This window comes from Hibiscus syriacus, unplaced genomic scaffold, assembly GCF_006381635.1.
Source record: "Hibiscus syriacus cultivar Baekdansim isolate YM2019G1 unplaced genomic scaffold, ASM638163v2 tig00110206_pilon, whole genome shotgun sequence".
NCBI classification, from domain to species: Eukaryota; Viridiplantae; Streptophyta; class Magnoliopsida; order Malvales; family Malvaceae; genus Hibiscus; species Hibiscus syriacus.
This window is the reverse complement of record NW_024062627.1, coordinates 1,900,222-1,912,202: the sequence shown is the minus strand read 5'-3', so window position 1 is coordinate 1,912,202 and position 11,981 is coordinate 1,900,222. Positions and strand designations below refer to the sequence as shown.

Here is an 11,981-nt window from a genome sequence, read left to right as displayed (position 1 = left end):
TTCGGGTGTTTTGGCTTTGCAACTCTGAGTGCAGTGACGGATTTATCTTATTTTTAGGCATGTATTTACTACAAGTTTAACTGTTTAAGGAAGTTTTAATTTCGGTTCCATTGAAATTGATTAGTATTTGAATTTATTTTATCGTTTACACCACTCGAGTTTACCGAATTTAAGTTAATAATTCGATTTTGTTTAAACGAAATAATTAACTCTAGTTGCGTGTTCATTGCATAAGAGAGCAAAACATTGCATTTTCTATATCATGACAATCTCCCGTCTCATAACTTATGGAACATGATTCACTTATTAGTTGAAATTCAGTGTATTTAAAGAGAACTAATACAAAAGTATTTTTTTTAAAAAAAAAGCCATGGGTTTAGGTTCTTTGTTCATCTTCATCCTCAGCCTCTTTAGAAGAAAGAGGAGGGTCAAAAGGGCTAAAAACCCTGTAAGCAGAGATGGCAGCCAAAACGATGAAGCAGCAAAGGACCAAGACATGGAGAATAAACGCCACCTTCATTTTGCTGCAGAATTTCCCATAACTATTGCAGGCTTCACTCCATGTGATCTTTTGATCTCCTTTGTAAGCCAAGTCTAATATTTCCATCACTGCTGCCCCTGATGTCACCATCAAATATGCTACAATCTGTGCTCAACACACACACACCCATATTTGAGTTCAAAATGTAAACCTCAAAATTTATCAAGTTGATGGTTTTTACCTGATCAGAGACAAAAAGAGCCAAGCTTTAGTGACGAAACATTTGATGCAAGAGGCAATAGCGGCGAAAGAAGCATATCCGGCACAAATGGCACTGGTGAAAATCATGTATCTGTGGAAAGGAAAATTTTGAGTGTTTTTTTAACGATCCAAAAGAAGAAAGAAATAAAAGCAGTGCAGCAAAGAAGTTGAAAAAGCATGGGTTACTTGAGCCCTGTGAGATTGATGAAGTTTATATCTCCATAAATGGTGTTGTGTTCCTTGTTGGTGACAGTTAACCAAATGGTTGCAATACTCAGAGGAATCACTGAAGCCGAAGGGAGAATCCAGCGACTTGAGAAGTGGGTTTTTGTTGTCTGCGCTTTCTGCACTCATTTTTTCTTCAAATGGTATGAAAAACACGCTTTAAGCTCGGAAAATTACAGTGGGAATGACTGAATGATTAAGTGGGTGATAGATAGAGTTGTACATTCTCTTTGGTCTTCAAGTTTTGGGAAAAAAGGAGGCTAGGCGTGATGTTGGGTTGGTAAGATAAGTTGGTGGGAAGAGTGAGAAACAGTGGGGGCTGTGCTTTTTGAGGGAATGGAATGATGTGATTTTTAGGGTAAAGTATACCGCAAAATCATTTAATTATAGGTTTAGAAACAATCAGGTCACTTTTTTATGTGGTGGGTGTTGCCATGAGTGCCTCTTCCTTTTATCCTTCATACTCCTTGAATCAGATAAGGTTAAGCGAAGTTGATTCTGGTTGATCCATGTGCCCTCTATTCATATTAGAACCAACTAGAAGTGGTTTCTAGTAATTCATGTAGCTCATAGTCTACATTTCAATCACTTCAAATGGGAGAACTATCAACAATCTGGGATTTTAGTTTCCCACTTTCTGATCCTTAAAAATCTGAACAAAAAATGTCAAATTCTAGATCTACCACTGGTTGTGTCATATCAACATAATACGCTTGACTGAACTTGAACTATGAGTTTCAAAATGCTCAGATCAACTCATATTTATAATTTATGACTTGGAACAAACATAAACATAGACGGTGATGCTTTAAGATGAAGAAATGAAGTCAAGAAAGGAGAATTTCATCCACAATCATGGAAAAAGAGAGAACATGAGTCAAAAAGTCACTAATTTGCATATCTAAAGGGGAATGATATTGGCAATGGCACTTATTGTGGAGTTGCCTTTCATTTCACACTTACAAAACTCCTCCCTCCTTAAAGAATGTTTTTTTTAATTACAAGACTGTTTCTCTCTTACATCTGTTTTTACATTCACAAATCATACTCTTTTTTATGTCTTCTCCAATGGCAAAAAAATCAAGCTCTCATATAACTGTCTGTTACTTTGCTTCCTCCGGAGTTCAGAGGAAACGTACATCAGAAAGCCGCAGTCCACAAAGCATTCTTGCCTTCCCCGCATCGGCGGTGAACATCTCTCATCCTCTCAACCGACCTGCAAATCCCGCTGCAGGTCCAGTCAAATGAAGCAACACAAACGTTGCCTGCTTGAGCCTTCCACTCGCAATCTGCACCAAATGTTGTCATCATCAATCTTTTGTTTCGGCTCATACAACAGATGGTAATTTTTTCTCTATTTCTAGCTATACTTTTGAGTACAGAAAGATTAGTCATGCACACACACAAACATGAAAAGCCCCGGAGGAAGACGGGGGATGTTACCAAATAATTGATATCATGTACATGTCGGGGTGTTTTACTTTTTCTTTCTTTTATACACAATAATAGGAAAGCACTAGATTAAGCTGGATTGAACATCTAACGGCCCTGGATGTCACGACTTAAAGCAGATGATTAGTAAGAACCACTTAGTGATAACAAGGATGATTCAAGCTAGAACAAATGATTAAGTTCGAACGAAATGACCATTTATTCCAGATAGTAGACCGGGTGTTAACATTTATGACATTACCTGCAGTGCCACAGCAAAGGCTTCGGTCATCTATATGCTCGACATCCAACCCTATAAACCATGATCCCAATGAAACATCTTCATTTGCGTACTTATGCAGCAGGTGCCTAGAAATTCATCATGAATTAAGAACAAAGATTAATAATCATGAAAGAACTTCAAAGATGAAGATGCAGTGTTTTCTCCCGAACATCGGGAACTTACTGGTTAATGGATATGTAGGAAGCTAAATCTTTTGAGATGACATATAGCTGCCCTGTTGCATGGCGGAAATACTTGTTTCCCTCCTCACCAAATTTCCAATATTCAGGTTCTTGATATCGTACTCCCTGTCCAGGAATGACTAGAAAGTGAGAAAAGATAAATATTGGTAACCTTGAGCTTTTAGGTTAAAACATTATTTTGGCTTACTTTTGGGCAAGAACTGGACCGGATTTCATGCAACCAATATAAACCCTGGGCTTGGTTCGATGTCTAGCCAAAGTTGCTCCGAGTGTTGCTGCAAAAGCAAATAGATAGACCAAATTTAAGAAAATATAAGGGGCAGTTTAGTAAAGCTGGTTTAAAAGCTACAAAAAGGCTTTAAATAAATTTCAATTCAACTAAATGAGGCAAAAATCAGGCCTCATCAACAAGATGTGCTATATCCCGTTATTCCGTATTAGTCATCATATTAAACACTTAGCTTTCAAGCTGCCAAAAGGTAATATCCAATCTATCAATCAAATATAGGAAACATGCAGCCACAGCAGACAATGAGTTACATCTCGAAATAGCCATCATTAGAATATACATGATTTCAAGTGGAAAATACACAATGACTGCTACCGGGGGAGAAAATACATTTTTAACATTCACTGGTCTGAAAGACTGTTTTTCTTGAAATGCAAAACCAGGGGGAGAAAATGTTGCATCTTTACCTATTTACATGCACATCATCATCGACTTTGACATAGAAATCGGCATCCCACAAAGCAGCAGCAGTGGTAAAGTATGTTTTTGTCTTGGCTGATAATTCGAGGTAACCCTCAACATGCTCCTGCTCGAATGAAATTTTTACAAAAAATTAAATAAATCCACATGTAGCTGTTCTCAATATATCAAAGTATTATAAATATGCTGTAGACAAGTTTGTAAGTATGCTCGAGCATCTTGATATTGGAGCAAATCAATAACGTTGCAGGAAAAAAAACTTGTATGTATGAACATATACATAAATCTAAAAAACAAGAAAGATCAAGGATAGTACCAGTCGCATAAAGTCACCATGCTTTTGATCTTCTGCTTCAATAGCTCTATCAAGGATACCCCCCGAAGTAGCACTGTGAATCAAACAGATAAAAGTTTAAAGGATTTGGTTCCAGGGATATAGTCCTTGACATCAAACATTTAGAAGGCTATATATAAGCAACAATCCGAGGAATAGTTAGTCAATACAACAAAAGGCTTCATAAAGTTGCCTTCCAAATTAATGGTTTATTGAAGTAAAGACAACCGGATAAAAAAAAATCTCCACATCGGCAGGATAAATAAATGCCTAACTAAACTAGCTCTGAAGTTAAATAAAGTACGCACCTATGACCAATTACAAATCGCATTATGATTCCTTTCTCTTCTTCAAGCTTCTTTCGTTCTTCGCCTGGTTTTCATGCAAGTGAAGGAACAGTACAGATTCATCCCAATAAATTTGTTTAGAAACAAATTAAATGATACCATGAATTCACTGTTATATGGAATAAAAGAGACAAATCTATACCAACCTTGAGGCATCCAAGTAGCACGAACCGAATCTCTTCGTTTTCTGCTGCTAAACGCGGTATTGATGCCTACAACCATTAAAAATTTTCGTTTCCCACTTGCTTCGGGTATTTTCATGTCGCCTGAGATGGGAGAACCATTGATTATTGATTCTTGCACAGCCCTTGTAGCGGCTAACTCCATCTCCAAATTTGATATTGTTTTATCCAGTGTTCTGCATTTTGATAGTCCATAAAAATAACGCCTTCCACTACATTTAACAAAAAGCAGAATGGATATGACTTACTGTATAGCATTATGAGTCTTTGAAACTTCTCCGAGTATATCCTTAGGTTCATGTTTCATATCCATCTGTTAACAAAAGTGATCACATGAGCTAACAAGAGCGTAGCAGAAGTAACAAAATTATCCAGTATGTAAATAAAAACTCACTCGTATTGGATCACAACCCTCTGAAATTAACTTTAGCCTTTCATCTTCTTTAACACCCATTGCTCGCGCTATGGTTTTATCCTTGGCCTCGGGCACATTCCACATTCTGATGCCAAAAGATCTAATTAGTTTGGCATTGGCATTAGTAAAATAGAACTAGGAAGGAAAACATAAAGTTAATTTATCGATCTGGGAGCAAGAGTTTCCATTAACACTAGAACAAATTCACTATAACAGTAATAGTCGAAGCCCCCAACAAGAAGTTTCCGATAACAACAGTAAACAAGATTCTGAATACCGAATTGCAATATTAGAATAACGCTTGTTGCTTCTAGACATCTTCTGGGTTCTATTATCACAGGCCAAAAAACCAGTTCCAGCATTAACTAAATAAACACCATTTTCAGAGGAGAGAACATTGGGAAACAACCGATTTTGAACTGTAATCCATCCTTACCATGAATTCGAATACCAGAGGATCTCAATGATGGCAATATTAAGAAGCAGAAAGTAGATTTGAAATAGCCAGAACTTTAAACCCATCATTCAAGAAGCAAAAAAGACGAACATGAAAACCTCCATAACACTATATGAATTATGAAGTGCAGATCTTAGCATTACACCATTAAACAAAGAGGACACATTAATTACAAAGTCTACCTCAGTCCATTTTAAAAAAAAACCCCACAATTAATGATAATTTATTAGAAGTTTTCATAATCATTGCCATTCAAATAATATAACAAATAAGCAATGAACTCCACTTTTTGTATAGCAGTGAACCTAGTAAAAAGTGATTAAAACAATGGTCCATGAAACTAATTTAAGAGAAAAACAGCTATTGTAAATATAGTCAAAATACAAAATCCTCCTAAATCAGGTAATCAAAATCCATGAAACTGATAAATTTACAAGCACCGACTTCATCAAGCTGGAAATACAAGGTAGAACCAAATCAAGGCATGGGATTCAAAGTAGCTAAAAAGGAGGAGATAAAGTTTACCCATCAGAAAAGAGCATTCCAGCACAAAAACAGCCAATGCATAGCAAAAGAGTCCATTTCTTTGTCACCGTAGACTTAGAATTTGCCTCGAATCCTTGCTTTTCCAACCCATTCCCGTTTCTACCTCCAAAATCACTTAAAATCTAAATCAAAGCGATAACCGTTCCTTATCTCAAGTCAACAAAGTCAAAATGACCGAAATTTCAGATCCAAAAATTTCAACTTTCCAAAAAAAATCAGAAGAAAGCAACGACCTTTTACACAAAGAAAGTGTACTTCAACCCTTGAAGTTTGTATCTTCAAATTGGGTTTTCTGGGAATTGTTTAAGCTGAGAAAATTAGAGAATGATGCTCTTTGGGGAAGTTTTTGGAGATGATCCAACAACTTCAACTGTTGAGTTCTTACATATAAATATATATATTAGAATAAAAATATAATATAGAAGTTTCATTTAAATTAGTATTACCGACATTTCAAAAAAAAAATAAATTATAAATTTATATTTTTTTGGTTTTGTCCATCAAAAACGCCAATGAAGGTTTGGTGGTACATTGTTTGAGTCGTAGCTGTAAATTCACTGACATTCCAACCATTCCTCTACTTGTAGTTGATTCTTCGATATGTAAAGCCAGGCTTGTTCAATCTGATAATAAATGAAGATTTTTCTAATTTTGGACAAGAAAACAAAGCCGATTTCATGTTTGAATTGGTTTATTATGGGAATTATTCGGGAAAGTCTAAAAAAATAGTTTAATTTAAGGTTGAAAATAGTGAAAATGAGTACGATTGAAAACGTGAGAAAAAATATGATAATTTAGGTTAGACGAAACTTAAAATTATTTATAATATTTTGAAAAGTGGTATAATTGGAAAACTTATACTATCCGTAAATATTAATATTTGGTACTTATGTGTTAAAAATGAGGGAAATCACAAGTATTGAATCGTATTAAACATTTTAGGTTGTAATAGAAAATATTACCAAAGATATAACATTTTAAGTTGGACAGTGTAATATTTTAGATTAAAAGATAATCTTTTAGGTTGTAACCAAGTATCGTACTTGTGGTGAAATAAATATTGAATCATATAATATTTTAGGTTTCAATCGAAAATGTTACTAAATATATAATATTTTAGGTTAAACTAAATAATTTAGGAATCTAGATTCAATCCAATTAGCATTTGAAATTCAAATTTTAAGATCAAAGGCTTTATTATTATTATTATTATTATATTATTATTATTATTGTCATGCGAAGACAGATCAACAAAACTAGAATCCATGAAATGAGATGGCTGAACACGTGCAAAGAACACGAGTCCAATAATGGATTTTTATGGAGTTTTGAAATATGTAAGAAGCTATTGTCAAAAACGTAGACTTGATAATGGGACTATGCCTGATTTTATGTTAAAATGTATGAAATTAAAAAATTATATTAAAATTTTAGATAATAAACATTTTAAAATAATTAAAAATTAAATTATTAATAAAAAAATATTAAATTATACGAAAATTTAAATTTTATCCACGTTAATTCTTCTTCTGACTCATCCCTGGATTTGAGTTTTGCACTAGAGCTTGATCATGTCAGAAACACAGGGCCATGCAATTGATTGAAAAACATATGGACCCACTTCCACCGCACTATGCATGTCATTTGATTTAATACTGATTAACCATTCATCTTAATTATGTAAGGGACCCTAAACATTACCAACATAAAACTTAGGGGTGTAATTGAATAGGTATTCGACGAATCATTCGTATAACGCTCATTTATTAAATTAAATAAATGAGTATGACAGAAATTTTTATGTTCATTTGATAAACGAACGAACAAAAGTCTATTCAGTTCGTTTATGTTCAGGGACAAACTCGTTTATTGACTTGCTTACTCAGTTCTTCTTTCCTTTTTATATTTAATATTGATATATGAAGTAAATTGAACATAAGATGAATTTTGGAGTTCAAACTATGAAGTTTAAGGAAATTAAGGACTAGGGGCGTAGTTTCACCATTTTCTTTGGCTTACAAATAAAATGGTGAAGAGAAAGTGTTGGTGGTGGGATATTAAACCAACAATGAGTACTACCATGAACATTAAATGGATATGTCCGTGAATGCTAAACGAACACACACAAATAGATTTAAAAATAAATAAACGATCAAAATCATAATACTAAAAATTTAAACGAACACAAACCAAATATAAATATCTTAAAAAATAAACAAACGAATACGACATAGCTTTATTCGTTCAAATTCTGATAATTTACTACCCTAATAAAAAACATTGGAGAACCCTTTGGGCAGATGAATGTTGGCAGGGCCAAGGCCTTTGATATCCAAATACAAGAGGAATTTTGAGCACATTAAAAGCATAGATATTTAATTTGCTTATTCATGGTTCCCATCATATATTCAATTTGGAGACATTACTTGAAACTACAACCCAAAATAATATTCTTTTAACCCTCTAATTTGAACACATTCCTTGAAATATTTAGAACCCAAAAACAATATTTGTTTATTCATGACACTATTGTAGTCAGAGACGGAGTTCTATTAGGACCTAAAGGAATCTCGACCTTGTAAAAATTTTATATATTTGATAGATATTGATTTAATAATATTTTAGTTCATGTAAAAATAAATATTCAAATTAAAAAATATGAAGATTTATTAAATATTTAATCAATTAGGGGTCAAACTAATGAAAGATAATCTCATGCTCACAAATTATTTAATTTAATAACAATTTATATCATTGCAAGTTTAAATATCAGTCAAATTAAGTATTGTCTTTTGAATTTTGAGTTTAAATACCTAATAAGTCATTATATTTTTCTTAAAAAGTTTAATAATTCGGCCTCTATTAATATTTAATCTGGACTCCATCACTGATTGTAGCACTAACCAAACAGCTTCAGTAGTTAAAGAACTTATTATTATCTTTTAAGATTTTGAGTTCAAGCATCGTATACACAAAAATCTAAGCGTTCATTATCAAATAATTAAAAATATTTAAATTAATATTATTTTATAATTATCCGGATTTATAAAAAAAAATGGCACCATTGTACGATCCAAACTCCAATCCTCCAGCCCAGGTGGAAGGTGCCACTCGATCTTGACATGGATAAGGATGATGACCAAAGTGTAATAAAAATAAATAAAAAATAAATGCCATTAGCATCGTCCTAAAATAGGATAATTAATGTCCTCAAATTGAAATAGATTATTAGGATTATAAGGTGATCAATGACGTCCTATTTGATTCACGTGATGAGCATGTTAGCACCTGTCAATGTCACCGTCCATGTTCATGTCACATGTGGAGTTTTAATTTGTCACAAATAAAATGACAATTATTCAGTCCTTAAAAACATTATATCTTTATCTTACAAATCTATATCAGTAAAGAAAGTTTATCCCAATATAATAATAGTTGAAATTTGATTTGAGAGCAGTTGATTTGTCGCCAGTGAAGTAATGGAAAATTTTAAATTATTATGCGTATATAACATATCTAATTTGATTTAAGTTAATTTTAATCTAAAAATATTTATCTATAATTTTTTTTTAATTTCATAAGTAATGTATAGGAAAACGACCTTATTTAACGTTGATCAAGTTATATTTTTTAAATAAATACTAAAAAAAATATTTTTTTTGTAAGTTATAGCAAAATAAACGTATCATGAGTAATTTTATCCTTTGTAAGATAGAATTAACTAAAATTTATTGATACACTTTTTTATTTATATTGGGTTAATATCTTGCTTATTCGATTTATATTGTATTATTGTGTACAATTTAGTATTATTATATGATTTAAGAAAATATGTATTCGTGTTATAAATTGATCCAAGTAATTCAATTTAAAGAAAATTGTGTGTTTTCTATGTGTACAATTTAGTATTATTATTGATCTAATTCAATTTAAAGAAATTGTGTGTTTTCTAACATATTTATATAATTTCTTTTAAAATATATAAACGTATACCATCTTTTACACATTAATTTATTAATATAGATTTTGACTTTTTCTACATTTTATTTTATTCATGTTATTTTTATGTCATTTCTTAAGTCATCATGTTCAATATAATTTCTTAAGTATCTTGTACACAAGTACGTAAAATACTTTTAACAACCACTCAATATAACTCGCACGATCAGTGCATGTACTGAGCAACACGAGACATCTGGTCTAGTGTGACTTGGATATAATAAAGCTCCCACAACACTTCTATACAGGAGCGATCGTCAAATTGTTTTCCTGCATCGCGTGTAAGCTGCGATCGTCAAATTGTTTTCCTGCATCGCGTGTAAGCTTAGGTGAAACCAACATGGGTGTAGATGTCGGTTTAGCTCCACTCATACTTTTCATGTCAAGCAATTCTTTAATAAACTTCATTTGACTCAAATCAGCTTGTCCGTTGATCGTTTTACTTCAATTCTAAGAAAATAACTCAACTCCCCAAGATCTTTGAGAAAATTCGGACCCTAGCACACAGACAACCTCATCAATGACAGTGGACGATGCGCCTGTGACTATTATGTCATCAAAATAAACAGCACATGACCTTATCTTCACCATGGCACCGAATAAAAACAATGTATCAACACTCGACTCCTTGAAGTCAATACTAAGGAGAAATTATCGAAGCTTTGAACACCACATCCTCGGTGCTTGACGCAACCATACAACGTTTTCTTAAGCTTACACATAAGGCGAGTACCATCTGCTGCAACACTCTCGAAACCAGTGGTTTGAACCATGAAAACTTACTCATGGAAATCTATATTAAGAAAAGGCGTTGTTCACATCCACTTGACGCAAGGACCACCCACTTGAAATAGCTAGGAAAAATCACGTTTACAGATCCTTTCATCACTGGACTAAATGTGTCCCTGAAGTCAGGGCCTGGAACCTGCAAAAGCCTTTAGCCACCAACCTCATCTTGTAACGTGCCAGTCCTATTTGAATTTCGTTTGACCTTGACAATCATTTGCAACCGGCAACTGATAGATGTTCATTCTTCAGGCAACAAAACTAATCCCGAGTGTCATTTCATTGAAGAGCATCATCTTAGTTAAAACAACTTGTTGTTAGCGAGGACATTGAAGAGCTTGGTTGACAAAGGTAGGCTCAGAATCTTTCAAAGTACCTTCAACATTAACCAAAAAGACTTTGGCTTAACATCCTAATCTTTCTTCTGGTTATTATAGGGTGACTATTGTAAGAAGTGAGAAATGCCATATTATCGAGTAGGTATGCATAGGTAGCTCAAGCGGTCGAGAAACAACACCTGAAAGATTGGATGAAGTGTCATCTTCCTGCTCATCCATGTGATTGCTTAACTCTTTATTATTACCAACCCTAGGCAACCCCAAAGAGCTTGAACTATCAGAGAACAATCATTGGACACCTTGACTCGAGGGGCTCATATCATTTAACAAAGAGTTTTATAAGACCATTGAACGACCTTACATAATTGGCAACATCAGAAACAACAAAGATGGATGATGATTGTCGAGGTATGTTAATTTGAGCATTGTGGTCTGACAATGTAGCATATGTGAAAGGAAACAAGCATTCATAAAAAATCAGTTAGCGTGATATATAACGCGTCCATTTTATGCCATACATATCCAAGAAAAACACATGGTTGAAAATGAAATAAGAAATTTGAAATTTAAGAGAAATAAAGAACTAACAGATGCTTTATAAACTTTCATTTCCATTTACAATGCAGGATGATTGGTTTATATAGATCAGCCTTGCATTCGCATGAATAGTAACAAACCCTAACCAAATAACCATCTCTCAACAATCTAACTATTGCCCACGTCATTATTATGCAACTTATATTTAAATATTCTCACGATAACCCTTATCACCTAAATTTATAAGGATAAATACTTGATTACAAAATAAATTTATAAAGTAAAAATTCTCATTTACACTCACAAAAACAAAGCTTTACACTTTAATCAATTAAATTTCTTATTTTCTTCAATTAATTTGTGTTATATCGATTCAAGTCAAAATCTAACGAAGAGCATAAAAACCACATCATTCGCTCTATTCTTCTAACCTTCTCCACTCTTCTA

The 11,981-nt window shown here is 33.2% G+C and overlaps 2 pseudogenes; both read right to left on the bottom strand.

Moving 5' to 3' along the window:
* Nucleotides 1–362: 362 nt before the first annotated feature.
* On the bottom strand, nt 363–1,267 carry LOC120219512 (annotated as a pseudogene).
* Nucleotides 1,268–1,867: 600 nt separating this feature from the next.
* On the bottom strand, nt 1,868–10,464 carry LOC120219268 (annotated as a pseudogene).
* Nucleotides 10,465–11,981: the final 1,517 nt, after the last annotated feature.